General features: G+C 41.8%; 1 protein-coding gene across 8 annotated transcripts in view; it reads left to right on the top strand.

The window, feature by feature from the left end:
• The window catches only part of TSNARE1 (t-SNARE domain containing 1), a 521888-nt gene that overhangs the window by 317977 nt on the left and 189579 nt on the right, over positions 1-14332 (top strand). The gene's annotated exons all lie outside the window — the stretch shown is intronic.

The raw sequence follows: 14332 nt of genomic DNA, 5'->3' as shown, positions 1-14332 counted from the left end.
CTGCCAGTGTCCAGGAGAAAAATTAGGAAAAGAGATAAGAGTAACCCCTAGTATTATCTTTAAGAGCAGCCCATCACTGACAGCCACCACTTTTTGTAAATAGAGGGATAAGACACAGTAGATCTGCTCCTTTTAAATTTCCTCTGACCCTTGTCTTTGTCATTGCTGTCTTCTGACACAGCTAAGGACAATCAGACTTTTTTCCCCTGTATCACTCATTTTGTGTATGTATAATAATACTGGGCAGTGTTTCAGAAGCACTCTCTGTTTCCAAATTTGAGAGCCAACCATCTTAAAGCCATGTTGATGGACCTAAACTCCAGAGAAGCAAGATATATGGAGATATTTCTAGCCTGCAGTGTTCAGCTGGAGTTCTCACTGGAGCTCCTGGGAGTTGGATCAAGTCCTAAGACAGCCATATGTAGATCATATAGGAAGGAGCTCTTCTCTGCTGTTTATTAATCACTCTGGATTTCTTTGCCAAGCTCATACCTTTGCAAGTTTCCATTAGAATAAGATATGTCCTTTCACACTGAAATAAGATAGCTGCATCCCACTGAGGAACACCACTCAGGTTCACGGGTGCAGAAAAAAATCAAGGTGATAGCTAAACCAAACTGTTTATTACTTCTTTTTTATTATTATTTTTTATTATTATTATTATTATTTATGCTTGTTTGGAAGCTCATTTTTGTACACATGGAGCCTGATTCATCTCCTAAAAGCACATCAGATGTTAATGCCTTGAGGGACATGACAACATACATCAGCTAGCTTCAAGATCCTTGCAACTCCTTTTCCTAAGGCAATATTTATTATTTTAAGATGTTGCCCATGCATACGAGTGACCCCAGTATTAACTTGCCTGTGAGAAACAGTTAGACTAAGTAGGACGTTTTGTCTTTAAGCCAGCATAAGGTTTTTGTTGCTTTTATATCTGACACGGTCTTGCTTCTTTCTGTTTCACTGCAGCAGATTTTTAATAGTTTCTTTAGGAGCATCTTTTCAGCCTGGCAACGAGTCAAGGTGTCTTCCCAACCAATTGCTCAAAGGTCCCACTGTTTATCTTTTGACATTCACATTACACAGAAGTAAGTGAGATTAAGAACCAGGAGGCAACAGGAGTTGAAACCCCCACAGTGAAAATTCAAAAGAAATGATGATAGTAGCCAATTCTCTTGGCACTTGTTTTGTTGTTTTGTTTTTTTTTAACGCGTTCCTCCTCCATGCATGAAATGAAAGCTCTGTGTGTGCTTATTTAGAAAACATGGTGAAAATACATATCCAGGGAATGTGAGGTGCACCGATCAGCAAAGTTCTCACAGGTTTGTAGAGCAAAATGCTCTCTGGTTCACCTGAGCTGTGAAGAATTAATGGGAAGAGCTGGTCTGGTCTATGCATGGATCAGGCAGAGCAACCCATAGTTCTTACAAAAACCCAAACAGTTTTGATAACCTATGGGCCAGTTCCTTAATGAACACATCCATTAACATTCTCTGTGGTAGAGAGCAATTTCTGCCATGCAACGAGGAAACAGATGAGGGGAAATGTAGACTCAGGGCAGCATATCTCTTATTTTTTGACTTCTGCAAATAAGCCCCATGCCTCTGTTCCTAGTCATGGCGACTCTTTGATATGAATATTTAGCTAAGCATTACAGTATCAGTGAGTCCAAGCCCTCAAAGCCAAAACAAGCCAGTGGACTAGAATACCTTTTAATCAACAAAAAGAGTTCTTTTCAAGCTTTTTCTTGGCTAAAGCATCCCTGTGTAGTTTCATCACATAGAGTGCTGGTGAGGGGAAAGGGTGTGAGGAGGAAGAGACTAATAGGACAAATAAATAACTGTCTGTGGAATTGGTGTTGGAAGCATGATTTGGGGGTCTGTAACAATTGGACCCTGTTTGCAGATCAGCATCTGCTTGGGAGAGATGGGATCCACCTCACAAGCAGGGCAAAACTATTTTTGCCAATAGGATGGTTGACCTCATAAGGATGGATTTAAACTAGGAATGATGAGGGAGGGTCAGGGCGACCAGCAGTCCTGTGAGGGAGCAATGGACAGGACTGCTGAATAAAAGGCACGTGGTGGTGTGGCAGGAAGGGTTCACAAAAATGGAGCCTGGGCATGGTCACCTCTAGCACTTGCATGTAGGCAGGAAGGTGCCTACAAGGTGCCATAGTGGACAAATACCCCAAACCCTCTCCAGGAACTCAACATGCTGGGGTGCATCTCTAAAGTGCCTGTACACTAATGCACACAGTATGGGGAATAAACGTGAACAGTTAGAGATCTGTGTTGCAGTTGCAGGGCTAAGCTTTTTGATAGGAACATGGAGAAGTAGTGGGTTGGTTCCCATGACTAGAGTGTTGCAGTGGAGGGATACAGGCCCTTCAGGAAGGACAGGATAGGAAGACAAAGAAGCAGAGTTGCCCTTTACGTAAGAGTGCAGCTGGAGTGCATGGGGCTCTGCCTAGGGATGGATGAGGAGCTGATGAAGAGTTTATGGGTTAGGATAAAAAAGAGGATAGGCAAAGTGGATGAGGCCCTCCACAGACAGATAGGAACAGCCTCATATTTGCTGGCTCGAGTCCTCATGGGGGACTTCAACCACCCCAATATCTGTTGGAGGGACAACAGAGAAAGGCATATATAATCCAGGAGGTTCTGGAGTACACTGATGATAACTTTGGGGATCTGATGTAAAAATGTCAAGATCTCAAGATGGCTAGAAGGCGGCCGTCTCTACTGCTAAACTTCGTTCTCATGGTAGCAGAAGGGTTCTTCAACCAGAGCATCCAAGGCAAGGATTAAGGACTTAGTACCGTGAGAAGTAACTTATGTTAGGGGTGATTGATTGCTAGATAAACAGTCACTCCCTTCCGTGCTTATAAATGGCCACTCAACTGAACTACAAGTGGCTCAACAGCTTGAAGCATTCCCAGTGGTTCATACTGAATATCGCTATTTCACATGTGCAAGCTTGTTCTTTCATTGGCCATACTGGGATAAATAGACATAGTTCCATGAAATCAATTTTATAACCGGTGATAGGGAGAAGAGAACCCTCAAATCACCAGTTCCTCTGAAGAAAGTGTCAACAACACAGCTGCCAGTATTTGTATTAGTACCTGATGAAGGCAAGTGCATATTTGTCCACCTCTGTAAGCTTCTGTTTGTCTTGTAACAAAGAATAAAAATGACCTGAAAAATACAGTTACTGCTTTTTTTTTTTTTTCCCATGGCAAAAGAAAATGCTGTTCTGTTTTTCTTTTAGAAGGGCTGTGTTTCCATCCTGCCTGTGTATGTAACTTTGCTAGTTATGCCAAAATAACATGCAAGATCTACATCCCTTATCTAAACTTCTCTAATTCAACTTTCACCATTTATATCACATTCCTCAAAGCCACAAGGAAAGACCCATATTTTTCCGAAAACATTTTACACTTTTAAAAGTGTCATGTTTCTTCCTCTGTTGGACAGTCTTAGAACCAACCTTCTACCAGTGTATCTGGAACCTCCCCAGCTCTCTAAAATGGGAAAAAATTCCAGGATCACATACTGGCCACCTATTTTAAGATTACACCAGCAAAGACACAGCAACTAATTTACAAGTCCTCTACCTTGTTACCCAGACCAAATACATACAAATCTATGCTTGTACAGCAAATCCCACTTGCATCAAGCAAAAGACTTACTCAGGCTTTCTTTTTCTTCCATTACTTATCCAGGCTTAGATCTCAGTGCTACTAACCTTTCACTTCACTCTTAAGTCTGGGCAGTTTATATTTGAATATAATAGAAATTTGAAAACGAAGAAACTTCATAACGTGATCTAAAGTGGATGCTTCCTCACTTTACAAACGTCACTACATGGTACCTGCCAAGATAAATATACACATGGCCGCTGGTGCTTTCCTTCAGGCTGCAGAAGAAATTCCTGATCATAGAATCAAGACTCATAGAATACCAGGTTGGAAGTGACCACAAGGATCATCTGGTCCAATCTTTCTTGGCAAAAGGACAGTCTAGACAAGATGGCCCAGCACCCTGTCCAGCTAAATCCTAAAAGCGTCCAATTTTGGGGAATCTACTACTTCGCTGGGGAGATTATTCTCATTGTTCTTATTTGAGACTGTTCTCATTGTGAAAAATTTTCCTCTTGTGTCTAATCAGAATCTCCCCTGGAGTAACTTGTACCCATTACCCTTGTCTTTTCCATGTGACTCCTTGTAAAAAGGGAGTCTTCATCTTCTTTGTAGCAACCCTTTAAATACTGGAACATGGTGATAAGGTCTCCCCTAAGCCTTCTTTTCTCAAGGATGAACAAACCCAGTTCTCTAAGCCTTTCTTCATATGGCAGGCTTCCCAGTCCTTTGATCAACTTGGTCCCCTTCTCTGGACTCTCTCCAACTTGTCCACATGTTTTTTGTATAGCAAGGACCAAAACCGAACACAGGATTCCAGGTGTGGCCTGACTAGCACTGAGTGAGTTAATGACTTCTTTATCTCTGCTGGTGATGCCTTTGTTGATGCAACCCAGTATCCTGGTGGCTATCTTTGCCCCAGCAGCACACTGTTCACTTGAGTTGAGTTTGTTGCCCACCAGGACCCCCAGGTCTCTTTCCACAGAGCTGCTCCCCAGCCTGTGCTGCACTCCTGGATTATGTTTTCCCAGCTACAAGACCTTGCACTTGTCCTTGTTGAGCTTCATAAGGTTCTTGTTAGCCCACTCTTCCAGCCTATATAGGTCTTCCTGTAGAGTGACTCTCCCTTCTGAAGTGTCCACTTCCCCACTCAGTTTGGTGTCATCAACAAACTACGTCAGGGTACACTTGATCCCATCTTCCAGATCACTTATGAAGATGTTAAACACCATCGGGCCCAGTATTGATCCCTGGAGGACCCCACTTGTGACAGGTCGCTAGTTTGAAAAGGAACAATTGACCACCAGTCTCTGGGTGCAGCCTGCTGGCCAGTTCCCCACCCACCGCACAGACCACTTGTCTGGACCATAACACATCTGTTTCTCTAGGAGGAGGCTGTGGGGAACCATAACTGATGGTGTCAATATATTCTGCTCTCAAGTAATGCTGGGGTTCAATGTCATACCACATTGTCATTTATTGCCTAATGATAATAATAATAAACCTCCTTCACAGTAAACTCTACTTGCATGAAAGTAAATGTATTTCTTATTTTAGAAGCTTCTGAATATGGGGAGATATTTTTAGGTTTGGGGTTTTTTTTGTTGGGTTTTTTTGGCTGTGAAATTAGCTCAGTTCTGTTGCCTGTTTTGTCACTGTTTCCTTTCTGACCTCAAGGCTAGTTTAACACGTAGACACTGTCAGGAGTCAAGAGGGTCCATTAGCACCCTTCCACACATGTCCTCCTCCGTTCTGACTGCCTGAATGGCACAGCCAAGAGTCTGTTGTCAGATACGCTAATGCAAACCGAGCTGGGAAGTCATTCAACTAGATCCTTAACTAAACCCTCCTGAGTTATGTGTCTCGGTTGGGACATCTACAGAAAATGAACACATCTTGAGAGTGGTCCCTGAATACCTAAATGTAACAGATTTAATATCTACCTTCAGTTGAATGTGGTCTGCAAAGTCTCTCATTTGGTTAAGTTTCCTAAGTGATCTCAGAGGAGGCTATTATGTGAATGGGTACATTTATGTTCTTATTGGTTCCTGATGAATTGGGAAATCTTCTCTTGGCTCTCTTGCTTTTCAGCCACTTGTTGAGACAGGGAGTTACATGTCAGTACAGAGCACAGCCCATGCAGGAAGGGTACACTGGGGTATTTTTGAATCAGTGATAATTCGTTCCTCTTCCCATTCACTTCCAAAGAAGCCTCCGATTTCTTTGTTTATCCTAGCTATATACCCTGTCATCAGTTTGTTGCTCTGAGTCTAATGAAGCTTTATTGTAAACCACCCCAGATGCTGAAATTGCATAGTATTACTACCCTTAATTGCCTTGTAGGCAACAATTTTAAGGTCATAGTGTTTTGTAGACCACTGGCCTTGCTCTCCCTGTTTCTCTGGACTGCAGCAGTGGTGGCCTCCACTATCACTTTTCACAAGTCCTTCTCTTTGGACAGCTCTGAAGAGCATAAGGTCCTCAGCTTCATGTTAGGCACCAGTTGATGATCATTTCTCCAACTGAATTGTTGGAGTCAGGTGTGGGCTACCATGATCTCTGGCCAACTCATTTTACTCAAGGTAATAGGCAGCACAAAAAATGAATTAGCTTGTGTGCTTCTTTCCAGTTTCTGCTCCCTGTGTGACTTTTTGTGTCTTTCCTTGTTGTATGTGGACTTTTCCATTTAGCTATAGTACTGACAGTGCTGGTAAGACAGCACATGGTGGTTTATAAGAAAAAGAATAATGGGTCACTCCACACTTGCAAATTTACTAGCGCCTAAAGATTTGTCTGCTGTTCTGTGTTTGACCCTCATACTGTGATTGGGCTGGTATACTTGCACTTAATGAGCCAGCTAATTTTGTACAAGAAACAAGGCTCTTCCTTTTATGAGGTTTATTGCCACCAGTAGGATTCTTCTCACACCAATTTATCTAAAGTTGTTTTTGGGGAAGTTGGAACTGCTGTGCCCTCACTTTCGGCTGATGCTGCAATTGAGCAGTAACTGTCATAAGGGCAGAAGCTGCTCAGGCAGTTGCTTTATTTCTCCTGGGAGGTGTTATACTCTGCCACAGACAGGCTGTATTTGGGAGGCCATGGCTTGAGTATGTTAAGTAAATCAAACGAGCCATGTAAAGTAAAAAGGGTCAAGCAGGTTGTAAATATCAGTGTCTTTACTTCTTAGGTAAAATATATGATCTTTCCAAGATAGCAAGCATAAATAAAGTATATTTATTTCTAGGAATCAACACCCCCATCATCCTCATTTATTCCTGTGACAAACTCAGATTGACACTTCTTTTATCCTTTGACTGAGCTATAGGACTCGATAGCTTATGCCATCAGCTGTGTGATGGGAGGTGAGCGCTGTGTTCATTGTAGACAAAAGTGGACTTCTGAAAAATACTGCATGCAACTGAAATTAAGGTATTTATCCAAACTATGTCAATTCTGGATTTGGAAAACCAAATATAATTATTTTGATGTCTTCTTTCTTTTTTTGTCATTTTAAAGAAACATATCTTATTGCAGTTTGAAATAATATTTTCTTCAACTTCGATGTCTTAAGAATTAAAAAAAAAGTGTTGAGTTTACATCATAAGGAAAAAGAAATACAGTGCTACAGCCGAGTAGCTGGAATTTCCCAATCAAAGCTAGGTTGAGTGCTGTTTTGTTCTTCAAATTACTTTCAGAGATTATTTTGGAAATTAAATAAAATCTGACATACCCATAAATTTCTGCACACAAAATGTCCTGTTGAAATACCTTTTCTTTTTTCATCATAAAAAGAAGGAAATGGGAAAAAAAAAAAAGAATCAGGTCTATTGTTCTGATATAATATTCTCCCATGTGCAGATTTTGTGGGATTAAAGCTAGAGCCTTGGATTATCCAGAGTCGTATGAGAGCATCGTATGGGAACTGTGGACCCCTCCAATAGATAGCTGAAAGTGCACACCAGGCAATGAGGACAGAGGCCATACCATGGACCCTCAGGGAACTCTTCATATGCTAACTCTTCTCCTGTGGTAAATATCAGTAATTTGAGACCACTTTTCTCTATAAGAAAGAATGCGAAATTGCTTTACATCTGCTGAAGTGCTAATATTTCTGCACTCTGCCATTTACCACAGAGCAGATGATGTGAGGCACCTTATTCTCTGGTAGGATGTCCTATTTTCCAATAGATGTACGTAGGACAGCGTTTGAATTTTAAATCCCTGGAAGATGTATCCTGGCAGGCGTGGTAAACCTCTGGCAGGGTGATAGCACTTTTCAGCGCATACATATGTAGCAGATACTTGATATTTCCAAGATGCATTTCAAGGACGGTGTAAATCACTCAGGAGCTGAAGTGTTGTAAAATTATGCTGATGTTTGGCATCACCTTGTAGACACTTTTATTTGTACAAACTGGGGCTCTGGGCTGTTGGCTGAATAAAAACAGCAGGAAGGGCTGGTTATGACATTTTAGGGTAGTTTAAATTCCCTTTCCAGGCCTGCCTGGAAAATTAGGGTGAGTGGTTGTTCAGTGCCTAAATCCTTACCACTGAGGGTCATGGTGTGTTACCATGTGAAAGAATTAGAGCTCTGCTAAAAGCAAATAGAAAGCTAGGTGCTGTCTGCCTTTTGTTAGAAGCAATAACCATGGCTCCCGATGACTCATGGAGCTGCAAATTTATATTTCTTTACACTATCTAAGCCAATGTGACCCATTTAGCCTTAGTTTAGTGCATGAGAAAGATTATTTTATAAATCCTCTCGTGTGTGGAATTTATAACTCAACGTTTACATTGAAGTTTGCAAATGACCAACACTAAGCCATTTTAATCTTCATTCCAGAAGAAGTGCCATAGTTTTCTATCCCCTTAACATCCATAGTTGTGCCTATAGAGACCCTGAGGGTCTTTTGTTTGTGGAATGAGGCTCACTTAAAACTCTACAAGTACATGGCAATTAGAACAGCCAAATTTGGTTTTATGCTGGAAGCAATTTCACCCAAAATTTGCAAAATTTGGCTTTTAATTAGGAAATAAACCTTTATACATGACCAAAATACTCTTTTTTTTTTTTTTTGGCTTCTCAATATGTTGTATTGATTATTTTTAGCCAGAAGTAAGAGTGATGAAAGAAGGTTAAGCTTATTAAAGTGCTAAAAATAAAAGTGTACTGTGAAACCTAAAGGGGCCCATTTTGGTTACTGCCAAATGGGAGCATTTCAAAATTCTCATTCTCAAGGCACTTCCCTGTCTTTCAAGTGGTTTTACTGAAAATGTTGCCTTGTGAAAACAGTCCATTGTTGCTGCTATAAAGACGCTGGTCATACAGTTTGTTCCTTGATACGTTAGGACAAAAACCCCACTCCAGCCACGGTCACTGCAGTAATTCCACATATAAGACTCCTGTTGGTCATTAGTGGGGCTTGATCTCCTAAGGTAAATAGATAAGGTTGAAAGACACCCCTTGGGGTCATCATGACTTTAGTCTCTGTGTGACAAGTGTGTCATAAAATCATATCAAATGACATCTAAAAGGTGGTTAGCTCTGCCAGCTTCACTACTCATATTGAAAGGATGTGCTTTAGCCGGAAAATTAGAAATCTTTTCCTAATTCCTTGGTGCATTTGTTTGCAACAACCATCTGCTTTGGTGCAGCCCTGTCCCTCAGTTTAATAAAATGGCGATAACACAGCCTTAAGGTTTTTTGTTTGTTTTCAAACTGTACCATAAATTTGTCATTACAGACTGAGGACAGAAAATTGTTGTGGGATTCAGGCTCTTCAGAAAATCCCAGCCCCAGGAGTGGCTTGTCTCATTTGGGAACAGAGTCACTGTCCATTCATACCAAAGGCAATGGAGAACGCAAAAGGCAGACCCCTCCAGCAGGTGTTTTTCAGGCTATCGAGTATCCTACTGCCCCTCTGAAAATACTTGTCTTTCCATCCCCAAGCAAGGTACCTTGGTACGGAGCCTGAAAGTGAGCAAAGTGAGGCTGAGAATCACCAGAAAGATGCACTGAAATAGCTAGGAGTGACACATTCATCATTGACTTATTACCATCATTGACTTATTAACATCATTAACTTATTACTTACTTCCTTCTGATTTGACCCAAATTCTCTTTCCTTCCCTTGCTTTCCTGTGTTAATCAGTAGAAACATCTAGTTAAATTGCGTTACATATTTGTGTCTCATTTTTATAGAGTTTAAGAGCTTTTTCGGTGTTTTTTTGTTTGTTTTAGATTTTTCCCTGTGCCTCAAGATTACAAGTTGCTTCAAATTATTTTTTTTTTTTTTAAATGGGAGGTTTGCTTATTCTAATGCTGGTATTCCCCCGTTAGGAGAACAAGTGAGCTGAAACAGTGACACCAGGGTCCATCCTCCTCCTGTAACGTCACAGCAACTCATATCGGTCATGCAGCATGCATCCATCCTACTTGTGAAAGCCTGTGTTGGGAAAAATCATAGAATCATAGAATCTTCATGGTTAGAAAGGACCTTTGAGTTCATGGAGTCCAACCATACACACACACACACAAAAAAAAACAACAAACAAACAAAAAACCACAAACAACCTACAATCTCTGCCACTAGAGCATGCCCTGAAGTGCCACATCTAGACGTTTCTTAAATACCTCTAGGGATGGTGACTCAACCACCTCCCTGGGCAGGCTGTTCCAGTGCCTGACCACTCTTTCAATAAAGTAATTCTTCCTAATATCTAATCTAAACCTCCCCTGCCGCAACTTCAGACCATTTCCTCTGGTCCTGTCATTATTCACCTGGGAGAAGAGGCCAACACCCACCTCTCTCCAGCCTCCTTTCAGGTAGTTGTAGAGGGCAATGAGGGCTCCCCTCAGCCTCCTCTTCTCCAAGCTAAACATGCCCAGCTCCCTCAGCCTCTCCTCATATGCCCTGGTCTCCAGACCCCTCACCAGCCTGGTAGCTCTCCTCTGGACACGCTCCAGCACTTCAATGTCCCTCTTGTACAGAGGGGCCCAGAACTGAACACAGCACTCGAGGTGAGACCTCACCAGTGCTGAGTACAGGGGCACAATCAGAGGCACCTGATACAAGCCAAATGTAGTTGTTTGCAAAACACAGTGCATAACATATGATTAGCCCATTCCATGCAGTGCTAAGGGGACATTCACAATGTTTAATTTTATCTAAGGCAGGCAAATCTCCTTAGGACCCCCCGCAGGCAGCGGAAAGCACTAGATTCCTCTGAAGGGCCATTTAAGGAAGCTAAATTAAGCTCCTGCTGTAATTTCCCCCTGCCCCAAGAGAAGCACAGAGAGATTACTCTTGTTTTAGTGGGATATCTTTCATAAATTTCTCCTCTGTAGCTCTTCTATGGCTTGAAGGGGCCTACACTTCGCTGGGTAAAAAGTTGGCTGATAGCCAGGACTAAAGACTGATGGTGAATGGAGTTAAATCCAGTTGGTGGCCAGTCACGAGTGGTATTCCCCAGGGCTCAGTATTGAGGTTGGTTCTGTTTAGTACCTTTATCAATGATCTGGACAAGGGGATCGAGTGCACCCTCAGTAAGTTTGCAGACACCAATATGGGCAGGAGTGTTGATCTGCTTGAGGGTAGGAAGGCTCTACAAAGGTATATGGAAAGGCTAGATCAGTGGGCTGAGGCCAATGGTATGAGGTTCAACAAGGTCAAGTGCCAGGTCCTGCGCTTGGGTCACAACAACCCCATGCAGCGCTACAGCCTTGGGGCAGAGTGGGTGGAATGCTGCCCTGTGGAAAAGGACCTGGGGGGGTTGGTTGACTGCCAGCTGAATATGAGCCAGCAGTGTGCCCAGGTGGCCAAGAAGGCCCATCCTGGCCTGTATCAGGAACAGTGTGGCAAGCAGGACTGGGACATTGATAGTCCCTGCACCTCGAATACTGTGTTCAGTTTTGGGCCCCTCACCACAAGAAAGACATTGAGGTGCTGGAGTGAGTCCAGAGAAGGGCAACGAAGCTGATGAAGGCTCTAGAGCAGAAGTCTTATGAGGAGCGTCTGAGGGAGCTGGGATTGTTTAGCTTGGAGAAAAGGAGGCTGAGGGGAGACCTTCTCGATCTCTACAACTACCTGAAAGAAAGTTGTAGAGAGCTGGGCGTTGGTCTCTTCTCCCAAGGAACAGGTGATAGCACAAGAGGAAATGGCCTCAAGTTGTGCCAGAGGAGGTTTAGACTGGATATTAGGAAAATTTTTTACACTGAAAGGGTTATCAAGCACTGGAACAGGTTGCCCGGGGAAGTGGTGGAATCACCATCCCTGGAGGTATTTTTAAGACATGTAGATGTGGTGCTGAGGGACATAGTTTAGTGGTGTCTTTGTCAGAGTTAGGTTAATGGTTGGACTTGATGATCTGAAAGGTCCTTTCCATCCTAGACGATTTTATGATTCTATGATTCTACACCTAAATGGTTAATCTTCTAAGGACTATCAGCCTTTAAAGAGGCATTGAGTAGTGAAGGGTGTCTGCACTAAGATCTTGAGAAACATCAGACACGTGAGCAAGTTCTGTTACTTTGATTACGTGATTGTCAAGGTATTCAGCACACTCATTTTACCCCTTCCAAATTTCCCAAGTCCCCTCATCCCTTCCAAATCCCATCACAAAGTAGTTTAATACATGGTAGATGCTTTCCTACATAATTTTGTATTTTGTAACCCAAAAACTTGGTCAGGTTTTGTGCTTCTAAAATTAACAGGTGTCCCAGAAGGATATATTCTTAGGTTTGACTCAATTTTTTACCCAGCTTTTTTCTTCTTATCTCCCCATCCTAACATCTGTCACAGCTTGGCTGTAGGAGAGCTATGGCACGTTGGAGCTTTGAGTGATCAGGGCCTGAATTTCAGTTCATGCAAACTGGTGTTGTCCCAGTGCCTAGTTCTTACGGACTTCCACAGAATGTATAAACATCTGGTTAACTATGCATCACGTAGTCATGCTTAACCAGAGAAGTAAACACTTATCAACAAGTAGGCAGCTAAGAATTTGTCACTTGGGTGAGTGGTGAGTTATTCTGGCTGATTCATCCTGTGTTAATGACCTATTAACCCGTTTGGTTCCTCTGCCTTGTGCCCTGTTGTTTCCATATGCAGAGAGGCTCATATACACAGTGCTGGAAATTAGATAAGGACTTGTAGTTGCTAATTATGCTGCACTGTCTTAACATGCAAACAGAGAAAGAAAGCACTCCCCTGTCCCATGGGGCCAGTCTAGCCCATAGATCTACCACTTTTCAGCTATTTCTCAATTCTAACCAGAAAACATCAAATGTCACTCTACTGTTACTCCTATAAAATATGTAGAATGCCCAATTACTGATTTGTGGGTCAACCTCAATGTCTGTCTGGAAAGACATCAGGACCAGCCCTGGAGCTGGGAATTCTATTCTTTTTAAAAAGAAGTGTGATACCAATTGACCATGATAGCCCTTGTGGAGATGTGGTTTTTCTTGTAAACTCACCTCAGATCTCATTGTTGTCAGGTGACAGACTGAAATCTGTCTACCATGTTTCACTCACAAGAAACATCTTGCTTCTCAGGCACACCTATGTGAGGTAGACCCTGGATAGATCCACATGGTAAAAATGCCGCTCACTGCAGTGTGCTGTTGTGCCATTCATGTTCCTGTTCATCACTTTTGGTAATTCAGCACCTTTTTTTTTTTTTTTCTTTTACTGATATTGCAAAGAAAAATCTGACACTTTTCAAGAAATGCCTTCAGATCAATGCAATACTGGAAGTAAACTCTTCAAGGCTGCCACACTGATGTGTGCATGTGTGTGGATGCAGGTCTTCTAAGGCTCTGCAGAAGAAAATTTGATTTCTTCACAGACAGAGGTTGAGTTCCTTAGAAGCCTTTTGATCTCTTCCTGCTGAGTCCTGAATGCAAGAAAAGCATTTGGGCAGAGGTCAGTGATGCCAACCAAGGTCCACGGTGTTAAAGTCTTAATAAGAATGGTTTGAGAAGCATTGGATATGGCCAATAAAATTATGGTATATCAATCTATAAAAGTGCTGGCTGTGTAGTTTTTTTCTTGTGCATTACAGCATGCATAATATAAAATAAAAGGAATGGAAAAACATCTCTCCCAGGTGTAATACAAGACTTTTAAGAGGTTTCCAAGTGTTAAGATGAAGTTTGTTTTTTCCATGGTTCTGTTGGTTTCCGGTCTCTTTGCTCTTTTGTTTTGTTTTGGTTTTGTGGGTTTTTTTGTTTGTTTGTTTGGGTGGGTTTTTTTTTTCAAGTTGAGTTATCAGAAATGCAGAATTACATTAACAGACTTGCAACACTGTTTCGCTTAAAAATGGGAAATCCTGAATACACTTTCCGCAGTTAGTCTGCAAACCTTCATTTCTTTACCCATTACAAAAGTGGCCAGTGTGATTAATGGTCTTTCCTTCAAAAATAAAAGAAGAAATTACTTAAATCTTCTGTGGCATGTCTTAATCCACCTCCTAATACCATCAGTTGAAGAATTTCCATTAATTTTATTAAGGATTAGATAAATCCCTGGAACTTTATTCTCAAATGTCTGCCTGTGATTGAATTCCTCTTGACCATTTTCATATACTCCATGGTGTAAAATCTCCTCTAAAACACAGAGAAGCAGACCAAATGGACATACTTTTTTTTCCATTGTGGCCAGAAATTATTGCCTGCATGACTCTTGG

Source organism: Larus michahellis, chromosome 2 (assembly GCF_964199755.1).
Source record: "Larus michahellis chromosome 2, bLarMic1.1, whole genome shotgun sequence".
NCBI lineage: Eukaryota > Metazoa > Chordata > Aves > Charadriiformes > Laridae > Larus > Larus michahellis.
Note: the sequence above shows the minus strand (reverse complement) of the source record. Positions and strands in the feature narration are given on the sequence as shown.